The following is an 11,928-nucleotide window of genomic DNA, read 5'->3' on the forward strand; positions in this document are numbered from 1 at the left end:
AAAAAAAATGAGAAAGAAAGAGGAAGAGATAAAAAAAAATAATAATAAAAAACGTGTTAAAATATTTATTCACCCATCTACTAAGGTGTGAATCACACTTTTAACGCCACGTGTGCACAAAGGGTTTGAGTGGTTCAAATTTGTAGTGATAATAGTGTTCAATAGGTACAATGGTCAGTTGAGGAATCCAAGTGAAATTTTGAAACAAGTTTAAATGTCTATCAATGACTTAAGCCTATATTTTACTACTAAATGTGGTTGATATAACATATGATATGCTCTTTATATAGCAAAACTCTACACAATTAATAAGAGTATTTTAATTTCTGCATACGGATTCTATTCAAGACGAATTGGGTCAGTTCTTTTTAATTGAATTTGTATTTAGTCGATAAAAAATTTTAAATTTATTTTTTAAAAAAGTAAAGAGTAGCATCCGCCGATATGTGGTGTGGTCTTTTAAAAAATTGAATTTGTATTTATTAAATTAAAAATAAAAAAATATCATCCACCGAAACTTGAATTTTTTTATATATGTGATTTTTGTATTAGTAAAGGTAAAGTTTTATGATTTTGTTATTAGAAAATATAGTTAAATGACTTTGGTGGAAAGAACCATCATTTATGAAATTCTTTGTGAGAGATTATCATTCTAGTGGGATTAGCTAAAAGAAAAAGGAATTGAAGTGCATCATATTCTCTCTGTCAACAAGAGAGAAATCATTGTAATGTGTGCAGAAGTTGAGAATCCTGCGTGCCATGTTGGCTCCTTAACCAACAGCTGAAATTCCATGAGGGCTTGGACCCACCCTGTCAAGCTTCCTCCAGAAAATCAATATTCATTCTTTACTTGCTGCAAATGATTGTAAAATTGGAGATCTAGAATTTCAACTTTGATTACATTCTTCTAAGATTCTTAGCGTTCAGTTTGTATTTTAAAATTACAGATAATTGAAAAGATATTCGTTAAAACCGTGTGTATTATGATTCGGCCGAAAATACTAGGTCCGACAAACCTATTATCAATGGGTTGGTAGTGAGGATCAGTAAAATTCACCAATTCACTTTGTATAACCGAAAATAGCCATTATTATAGAATTTCAAACGCGAGAAGTAAATTCTGGTACATTATCATGGAATTTCACTCATGAAAAGTGATACTCCATGATAACAACTATTTTTCAGTGAAAGGGCAGGAAGTGGCCAGTGGCGTTATGTCGCAGTGCAGGCATCTAACCATGAGGGAATTCAGATCTGTCCTTTAGACCTCGCTCTAAAATTTTATTCCTACCAAAGATAAGGTAATTAAAGCCCATGTTGAAATTAATCTACAAATTAGACAAATACATAACTTATGTTTTCAATATTATAAAAAACCTCAACTCCTTAAACATATTAGAAAAATCCTTAAACATAGTATATTAATTAGAGAGAGAGTAAAGTAATTAAAAAGGTGAGAGAAAATGTAATTACTTTCTAAAAGGTTGGTATTTATGTTATTTATTATACTTTGACGCACATCTTACTGTGCAGCCAAAACGATAAGGATAGTGCTATCCCAATTAAAATGTGCAGATCTGCAGAGACAAGTGGGATCTGCCGAATAAAAGAATAGGCATCTGTTTCTACACATGAACCCAACAGACCAAACCCAAACTAGTCGCCCCGCTCAGGTTTCAGTTCTTTCAACATTTCCAAAAAACGAGGATTCTACACATGCACTTTGTACAACCGTCAAATAAAATTTAACAATAGTAAAATGCCTCACTTTCATGTAAGGGAATCTACCTGAATAAATGACGATACAACCAAAATGCTACCAAAAGAATCTTCTTTCAATCCTTCTCCTGCACTTTCTGTTCACCAGTGAGACATCTCTAAACATTACAAGCGTTATCGTACACATTTCAGTGGAGTAAGTGGCTAATCAGTTCATATACAATGTCTTTAGCTTTCAAATCGTACGTCCAATAAACAATAGGAGATAATGATGCCTACTCAAATCGTACGTCCTCACCTGTGCAAAGAGAACTCTCTTCATCGTCTTCACCAAGAAACTTCCCATGAACAAGGATGTCCACGGCATCAAAAAGTAGTACGAATAGTTCCATATAATTGTTCCCAATAGAGCTATGGACAATCCTGCAAAAGCATATCCTACATATGGAACAATGTCGAGGAGAGGAGCCTCTCCGCTATCCAGTGAGAGCAATGTCATCTTCAGCAACGAAACTTGTAAGAACCAGCCAACCAATCCCTTGAAAAACAGCCAACTAAGGGCTTCTGGGCTAAACCTAGCAAGATATCAAAATTCAGAATTAACCCAAACAAAAGGAAGAGGATATAATGCAGGGAGGCATTCCACACTACAGAAGAAATTGCAAGAAAGTAAAATGTTACAAGTTGCAGTACAATAGAAACATCAAAACAAGGGGCATACACATGGTAGAATATGATTACACAGGACCATAGCCAGAAGGAAACATCCGCAGTCATATCTGACATGACATACAGAAAACTACTCCTTTGTCCAAAACTATCCTATTTTCTGTTGAGTTATTCAAGATTGTGTGTACTTTCCCCAAAGAACATTCTTTTATATACTCTTTGGTAAGAGTATCTTCTTACAATTCAGTATTTAGATACCACATGCTTTTTCTGTAATGTTCATTTTATCCTACCTTTTGGACCCACGTCTATCTAATATAACAAATATCAGTTGTTACCGAAGTCGTTCTGTCCAACCAAATTAGGACACCTAAATTGGGATTGAGGAGATAACCCAAAGGAGCATTAGCACAAAACGAAACCATCTGGTATAGAAGATAGTTTCTCGCAAATAACTCAATTAAGTACAGTTGCTGAAAACATTATAAAATCTCCTACACTGCACGTTCAAGTTTAAATGTCATGGCATTTGCCACTTCAAACAAAAATGAGGTGTGCAAGCATTAACCAAATTCAACGAAGATATTGATTGGTAAAAGATCATATACTGTTGGAAGAATTAACTCTCATTCCCCTTATCAATTTTCCATTGAAGATGATAACACACAGAAGAGAAAAGGAAAGAAAGATGTCAACAGCAAGTCAAGAACAAAAGAGAAACTCAATGGACTTATGTCTGAAGACAGCTGAGAGATGTGGCAAGATCAGAACACACAAATATAACATGATGGATTAAATATGGACCGTCAGATGCATACAAGGACAGCTGTTCATATTCTAGATAATTCTGTACAAAAAATATAGTTAGTTATAATAGCTATATATTTAGACAAATAAGAATTAGACAAGTGTACAGTATTATTTTCTTATTTTGCAAGAAATACTTGAGTATATACACATCTTTGTACACATGGATCAAAACATCAGAAGAAAATTTGCCCTAATTTAGTTTGTGATTTTTATATGGTATCAAAGCCATAAGGTTTTCTTGCTCAATTTCTTCTGCAAATCCAGTTACTTTCTTTGTTTTTCATCATCATGCCTAACAATGAAGAAGTAGCTGTTGGAGTTTCTATCCCTACTCAAAGGGGAAATTTTTCAGGCACTCTGGATGTCTCTCACCCCTATTTCCTTCATGATTCTGATGCACCAGGAATAGTCCTGGTGAACTGTCCTTTTGATGGCAAGGGATATGCTGGATGGAGAAGATCGATTCTTATCTCTTTATCTGCAAAAAATAAGCTGGGGTTCATTGATGGAACCTTACCAGCCCCAGCTACCATTGATGCTGCCTGGAATTTATGGAATCGATGTAATGACATGGTTACATCTTGGTTATTGAATTCTCTTTCAAAAAGCATAGATGATAGTGTTCTTTATTCAAAAACAACACAAGATTTATGGTGTGACATTGAACATAGGTTTGGGCAACCAAACGGTGCTAAACTTTATCACCTGCAAAAGGAATTGGCAGATTTAGTTCAAGGAAATGATGCTATTGCAGGTTACTTTACTAAAATCGAAAAAATCTGGGATGAGCTTGATGCTCTTAATATTGCCATGCTTTGCAATTGTAACTGCAACTGTGGAGGAAAGAAAAAGGTCATACAGTCTAAAGAAGATGAGAGGCTCATTCAATTCCTTATGGGGTTGAATGACACTTTTGCTCCCGCAAGAAGCAATATACTCATGATTAATCCTTTACCCTCTGTCAACTATGCATATTCTTTACTTATGCAAGATGAGAATCAAAGGGAATCTCATGTTGTCTCTCAATTTCTTGGAAATCGTTCTTCTTTCATGGTAGGAAGTCAAAGCACACCATATCTAGGAAGCTCTCAGCAGCAGAGGAGTGGTAGTTACAATAACAAGGGAAATTCTATTATAAAAGGGAAGAAATCTGGACAATTTTGTTCCTACTGCAAAATGACTAATCATACTGTGGAAAATTGCTACAGGCTCATAGGATTTCTAGCTGATTTTAAATTTACCATAGGAAGAAAGATTCAAGGACCTGTCAAGGAAAATTTAGTAGTTTCTGCTCGTGTGACAGAGGAAAGGGAAACCAACTATGGAACTGAGAAGCAATTTGCACAATAATTGTCTCCTGAACAGTTCAATCTACTTGTGACTCTTCTCAATCAAAACAAAGTTGCCTAGTCCACTATTCCAGAGATGAATACAAACAATGCATCTGGTATAACTCTAGCTACTCTAAGCCATTTTTATGCATCTTTTAAAGCTAGTTCCAACTTCTGGATCATAGATTCTGGAGCTTCTAATCACATGTGCTTTAATCCCAGTTCATTTTTATCACTACTTTCTTTACCTGTTCCAATTATAGTTAAGTTGCCTAATTCTTCTATTGTGAAGGTAACACATGCAGGTAGAATAACCATTTCTGAAGGTCTCATTCTAGAACATGTTCTACATGTTTCAAGTTTCAAATATAATCTACTTTCTGTTCATAAGCTATGCAGTTAGTTTCAGTACGTCATTCTATTCACTCCTTTTAGATGCATTTTGCAGGGCCTTCTCATGAAGAGCCCTCAAATTTTTGGTGAAGCAAAAGGGAGACTCTATCTGTTAGAACCTAGTGAAAGCCTAGTTAGGAATTTATCTTCAGTTTTTGTATTTTCTTTTTCCAAAAATGTTAAATCTAGTGCTGTTTCAGCTGAGTCTTTTCCTATTTCTGCAAAATCAAAATCTGATGTAAACTTATGGCATGTAAGACCTGGGCATTTTCCCTTTCAAGCAATGAAACATATCAGATCACTTTCTTTTCCTAATTTATCTTGTTGCCCTTGTGCTGTATGTCCTTTGGATAGGTAATCTAAGAATCCTTCTCCAATCAGTCTCATTAAATCGAAACAAATGTTTGAGCTTATTCATGTTGATACGTGGGGTCCTTTTAAAATACCTACCTATAATGGATTTAAATATTTCCTCACTATTGTGGATGACTATAGTAGAAGTACTTGGAATTTTCTTCATAGTACTAAAGGAAATGCTTTCACTACTTTAAAATAATTCCTGAACATGGTTGAAATGCCATTCAATGCCAAAGTTAAGGTTATTCGACCAGATAATGCAATGGAACTAGGAAAAGGGACTGTTTCTTCTATGTTTCTGAATTCCCAAGAAATTTTGCATCAAACATCTTGTGTTGCTACCCCTCAACAAAATGGTATTGTTGGGAGAAAACACAGACATCTATTAAAGATAGCAAGAGCTTTACTATTTCACTCCAAGGTGCCTATGTCCTATTGGGGTGAATGTATTCTCACAGCTACTTTTCTTACTAACAGATTCCCCTCAAAGGTACTTTATAAAAAAACAACTCATGAGATTCTTTTTGGTTAGGTTCCTAATTATCATTCTTTAAAGTGTTTTGGTTATCTATGTTTTGCTTCTACCCTATCTCAATACAGGACCAAATTTGAACCTAGGGCAAGAAAATGTGTTTTCCTTGGCTATCCATTTGGGCAAAAGGGGTATAAGTTGTTGAATTTGGAGTCTAAAAAGGTTTTTGTTTCTAGAGATGTCCATTTCCATGAGAACATCTTTCCCTTTGTTACTGATGCAGAACCCTCGTATCCTATTTTTCTTTTTTCTAATGGATCTTCTGCTTTTGATCCTATATCCACTCATTCTCCTCTTCCAAGTACCCCATCAATATCATACTGCTAACCTCCCACTTCTACTTCTCCACTTTCACCGACATTATCAGTTTTTCTTTATTCTACTGGTTCTCTTTCCCCTCTTAGTAATACTTCTTCTATTCAATCTACTTCTACTCCTTCCTTTCCATACTCTATTCCCTCTTCTAAGAAATCAACCAGGATCACCAAAGGAAAATTACCTAGTTATCTAGGAGATTACTTTTGTGGAAACATATATACTACTGATCTTACTTCTACTTGTTTTAATTTCCCAGTTTCTCCTCCTACATTTTCTTTTGCTTCTTTATCATCTCAAAACCAACATCTTATCACAACTCTTGATACCTTGGTTGAGCCAACTAACTATTCTCAAGCATCTCAACATCAAGGATAGATAAATGCAATGGATTATGAAATCCAAGCTTTACTTGACAACAATACTTGGGAAGTTGTTCTTTTTTCTAAGGGAATGAAAGCCCTACCATGTAAGTGGGTATGCAAAATTAAGCAGCAAGCTGATAGTACGATTGAAAGATTGATGGCAAGATTAGTTATTCGGGGAGATACTTAGAGAAAAGGTATTGATTACACAGAAACTTTTTCTTTCATTGTCAAAATGACAACCATCAGATGTTTGCTTACTCTAGCAGTCAAGAAGGGATGGTCCATATCTCAGTTTGATGTTAGTAATGCTTTTTTAAATGGAGACCTCCAGGAAGAGGTTTACATGAAGTTTTCTGCAGAGGTCACACCTCCTTCACCCCAATATATTTATCAACTAAGGAAATCCTTGTATGGCCTCAAGCAAGCCTCTAGAAAAAGGTATGCAAGGCTTGTGGGGGCACTCAGTTTCAAAGGATTTTCTTCATCTCTCAACGACTATTCCTTATTTTTTTAAAAAAATAGAGAATTTGTCACTATTATCGCTATTTATGTGGACGACATTCTTATTACAAGCAATGATCCTATTGAAATTTCATGTCTTAAATAGTTTCTACACTCAGAATTCAAAGTCAAGGACTTGGGGGAACTTCACTATTTCTTAGGTATGGAGGTTTTACGCAAAAGGCATGGAATTATTATTACTCAACAAAAATTTACACAAGAATTACTTACAGAGTTTAACTACACTAATATGCCCATTGTTTCTTCTTCTCTTGATCCTTCTTCAAAATTGGCAGCCAAATTAGGTTCTCTCCTCATTGATCCCATCATTTATCATCGATTGATTGGCAAGCTCAACTATTTAACTCATACTCAACCAGATCTTTGCTTTGCCGTCTGACCCTCAGTCAGTACATAAATCAACCAAGCAGCGATCATTTTTCAACTGCATTAAGAGTTCTTTGCTACCTTGCTGGCACTCCAACTTAGGGTCTATTCTTTTTTTTGTCCCCTTCCTTTGAAATCTTAGCCTTCTGTGATGATGACTGGGCATCCTTTCATGATTCTTATTGCTCTGTCAGTGGCTTCTTTATCAATCTTGGCGGATCCCTAATTTCTTGGAAGTCTAAGAAACAAACTTCTGTTTCCTTGTCTTCCGCCGAAGTGGAATATAAATTCATGAGGCATCTTGTTGCAGAAATTACTTGGTTGACTCATCTTCTTTCAGATCTCTTGATCCAACCATCTCTACCAGTTCCCATTTTCTCCGATAGCCAAGCAGCTATTCATATCGCCCGAAACCCCGTGTTCCACGAATAGACAAAACACGTGGAACTCGATTGCCATTTTGTTCAACAACGGTTCCTTTCCGAGCTTATTTCCCTCTTATTTGTCCATTCAAAATCTCAACTTGCTGACCTGTTCACTAAACCCTTATCTGGTCCGTCTCATTATTCTATTCTTGCCAAGTTGGGCGTCTCTTTTCTCCCCTCAAACTTGAGGGAGGGGGGGGGGGGTGTTGGAAGAATTAACTCTCATTCCTCTTACTAATTTTCCATTGAAGATGACAACACACAGAAGAGAAAGGGAAAGAAAGATGTCAACAGACAGTCAAGAACAAAAGAGAAAATTAATGGACTTATGCCTGAAGACAACTTAGAGATGTGGCAAGATCAGAATCACACAAATATAACATGATAGATTAAATATGGACCGTCAGATGCATACAAGTACAGCTGTTCATATTCTAGATAATTCGGTACAAAGAATATAGTTAGTTATAACAACTATGTATTTAGACAAATAGGAATTAGACAAGTTTACAGTATTATTTTCTTATTTTGCAAGAAATACTTACATATATACACATCTTTGTACACATGGATCAAGACATCAGAAGAAAATTTTTCCCTAATTCAGTTTGTGATTTTTAGATATACTTATCACTATTACTCACTACCAAATTCAAAACCTAAATGAAGATCCCCTACAGTCCCAATGATAAGCCAACAAGAACAACATAGGTACCAAAGGCCATAAATGGAATATATAAATATGGAGCATTTATGTCAAAGATAGGTGGCTTATAGGATAGCCTCCCACCAACAGGCTCTGTGATTCTTGTCCAATGACCATGCAGATAGTTGAGAAGGTTACTACTAGGGGAACATAATGCTAAGATGATGCTCTAATGAGATCAAGGCTAACAAATCTTACTCTGTATAGGAACGGGAAAAGGACTACTTTCAGTTTGTTTCTCACATACTGGTCATTCACTTGGAAGTAGTACTAGGGATCAGAAAAGTACCTACTTATCTGTTTACATAAGAAAGTTGCAATTTAGAACTTCCTTTCCACCAGCAAAGCTACACAATCTGTATCATCCAAAAACAAAATATTACGGATGGAGTAGAAGATGTTTTGTTCACTAAAAATGTCGAAATTAGGCTATTAAATGTACTATCATTGACAATATCTTTGGTGTACTGCAGAATCTCATCATTCAAAAACATCAATAAAGTTAATACGATTCCATTAAATACATAAATATTTTTTTCTTTATTTGCAACAACAATAAAACAAAATAGGAGGGGTAGAAGCAATGTAAAGGTGAAAACAACGGAAGCAGCTGAATGCTCCCTAAGAGTGTAATTACCACTTAAAATTATTCAGGCAAGAAGTATGTGCTGAACTCCTGACTATTTCAGATATTAGTTTTTAAGCACCTCGGAGACCCAAATTGCAAAAATTCAAAAAACATTTTCGCGCTTTGTGATAATAAAGAAAGAGAATTACTTTGTTCACTAAAATATTTTGGAGAAATTTACAAGAGAAAATAAAATTTATTTTAAAAACAGTTCTAAAATACTGTTTCCTTATCAAACTAATCAAAAGGATGGAACTTACTTAATTTCCATTGATGGTTTCCTCTTCTTTGTTTTAATTATTTATCTTGCGAGTTTCTGCATATTGCTTCAACCTAAGCTTCAGACTCTTCACTTTCATTGCGATTCTCCAAAAATATACTATTTGTGGAGAATTTGACATACCTGTTAACATTTTTAAAAGGCCAAGCACACAGGCTTCAGTCACTAAAGCAACTCTAATTCAATTATATCATTTCTGAAGAAATCTTCTACCTCACTTTCTGTGGGGGCAAATCTTTTTCCCACTGTAGACTGCAGCACCATAGCTTTTCTTAATCCAACGCTAGCTAGACAAAATTGTTATTTCCTTCTACGGGTGCGCAGAATCTATATATGCAGAATAACAACTTCAACTAGTTCATGTTTAAAACAAGAACTCAATGAAGTACAAAAAATACCCTCAACACAAGATCAAAGTGATCTTTCTTAGAAGTGTATTTTATTTTTAGAAATCAAGATGAAACAGAAATGTCCAAGTTGCCCGAATTCATGGACTTTCCTTAAAGAAATAATTTCCCTCACTGTACTCGAGGTTGCAAAATTTTACTCCCGGTATAAAATGATCAAACAAACCAATTGTAGTGGTACATCAAACAACTGGAATATCTTCGAACTCACTGAATGTTTTGAGTGATCACATAGAATATTTTTACGGCAATAAGAGTGTTTTTATTATAAAATTTTTGTACCAAAACCTGTGGATGAAAGAAGGTTTATATAGCCACAAGATGCCTCTTCATAAAAGTGGGAATGGTTTAATCAAAAGGTGTAATGTTTTCTAAAAATTCATGTCCATTCGTCCAAAAAGTGTGTCTGTTCCGAATAGGCATGCCATTTCATGAATTAGTGTGTCATTTCATTGAAGAATTGCATCCTTCTGAAGCAGCATCAGTTCAGTTTGAACATTGCATCTGTTACAATTACTGCATGTATGTATATAAATGGAGTAATTTCCTACATTTTTGTTATTGATCAAATTTCATCAAATAAAGTTTGTTCAAAAAGATAGATCTCATCGATTGATCATTTTCCAAATCTAAATCCAAATCCGCAGCCGAAGCTGATCGAGCGAGCGACGACAACAGCGCGAGGCATTTCTTATTTCTTACCTCACTTAGCATATGGATAAATTCTTTCTATTAAAAACACTCCATTGTTTGCTTCTCCCACCAATGTGGGGGAATTAGTGAACTTTCCAATTTTGGGAGTACACCTTCTGCATTGGTATCTCCTTTCTTCCACCATTTTTCTCTCCATTTTCTATTCACACCTTTTTCATACATATTAAACCCAACAATCCCCCACATGAATGGGGAATGACTATTTTTCATAAAAGTTTTATGAAAAATTATGTGGTCATCAAGCAAAGACTGATTGAATCGAGATAAGTGGATTTCCCTTTGAACTTTCGTAGTGAACATTCATCGGATGCACCCGATCAATCGGTAGATTTGATATCTTTGAACCGTCGAGATTTAATGTACACCTAGACAACATATGTGACACAATCATCCTTTTACCATTTATGGTTCTCACGGTTTTATTCTTTTCAACCATGAACACATTCCGATTTTGTTAGAGCTTAGAGAATAGGCCTTTACTAACATTCTTCTTGAAGCAACTTCCACTTCGACCTCACATAGGTGATTTCTAAACGTTCAATCCTATAGATTAAACTATTTTCTCAAATTTGCCAAATTTGGATAATCATTAAAAGACTTTTCACTTTAAGTCTTATCCTTGATTACTATACATTGTCTATATCATAAGAATGGGTTGTGTAATTGATAATGTTGAACCTGTCAGACACAACTTTGTTTGATCTCCTTCAACCTAGCTGTTGGGATCTCCAGTCTGCTAGGTAGAGTTACCACCATGCTGACTTGTCCTAGGCCTTAAACCTATTCCCTATAATGTCTTTTCCACTCCTTCTCCAGATAGGCCTTTTGTAAGTGGATCCGACACATTATACTTTGACTTTACATAGTCAACAGTGATAATTCTACTAGAGAGAAATTCCCTAACAGTATTATGTCTCCGTCGTATGTGACGAGATTTACCGTTGTACATCATGCTCTCTGCCCTACCTATTGCCACTTGTCTATCACAATGTATATATACTGGTGCCACTGGCTTGGGCTAATAAGGAATATCTTTTAAGAAATTCTGGATCCATTCTTCTTCTTCACCGACTTTGTCCAATGCGATAAATTCAGATTCTATTGTAGAGTGAGCAATACAAGTCTGTTTGGATGATTTCCAAGAGACTTCTCCTCCACCAATAGTGAATACATATCCACTTGTGGATTTTACTTCATTCGATCTGATGATCCAATCTGCATCACTATATCCTTCAAGTGCCACAGGATATTTATTATAATGCAAAGCATAATTTTAAGTGTATTTAAGATTCCCCAAAACTCTTTTCATTGCCATCCAGTGAGTTTTGTTGGGATTACTCTTGTACCAACTCAATTTACTAATAGCACATGCTATGTCTGGTCGTG

At 35.4% G+C, this 11,928-nt stretch overlaps 1 pseudogene; it reads right to left on the bottom strand.

The window, feature by feature from the left end:
* Positions 1-1,669: 1,669 nt before the first annotated feature.
* The window catches only part of LOC107841406, a 27,650-nt pseudogene continuing 17,391 nt past the window's right edge, over positions 1,670-11,928 (bottom strand).

Source organism: Capsicum annuum, chromosome 9 (genome assembly GCF_002878395.1).
Source record: "Capsicum annuum cultivar UCD-10X-F1 chromosome 9, UCD10Xv1.1, whole genome shotgun sequence".
Lineage (NCBI taxonomy): Eukaryota > Viridiplantae > Streptophyta > Magnoliopsida > Solanales > Solanaceae > Capsicum > Capsicum annuum.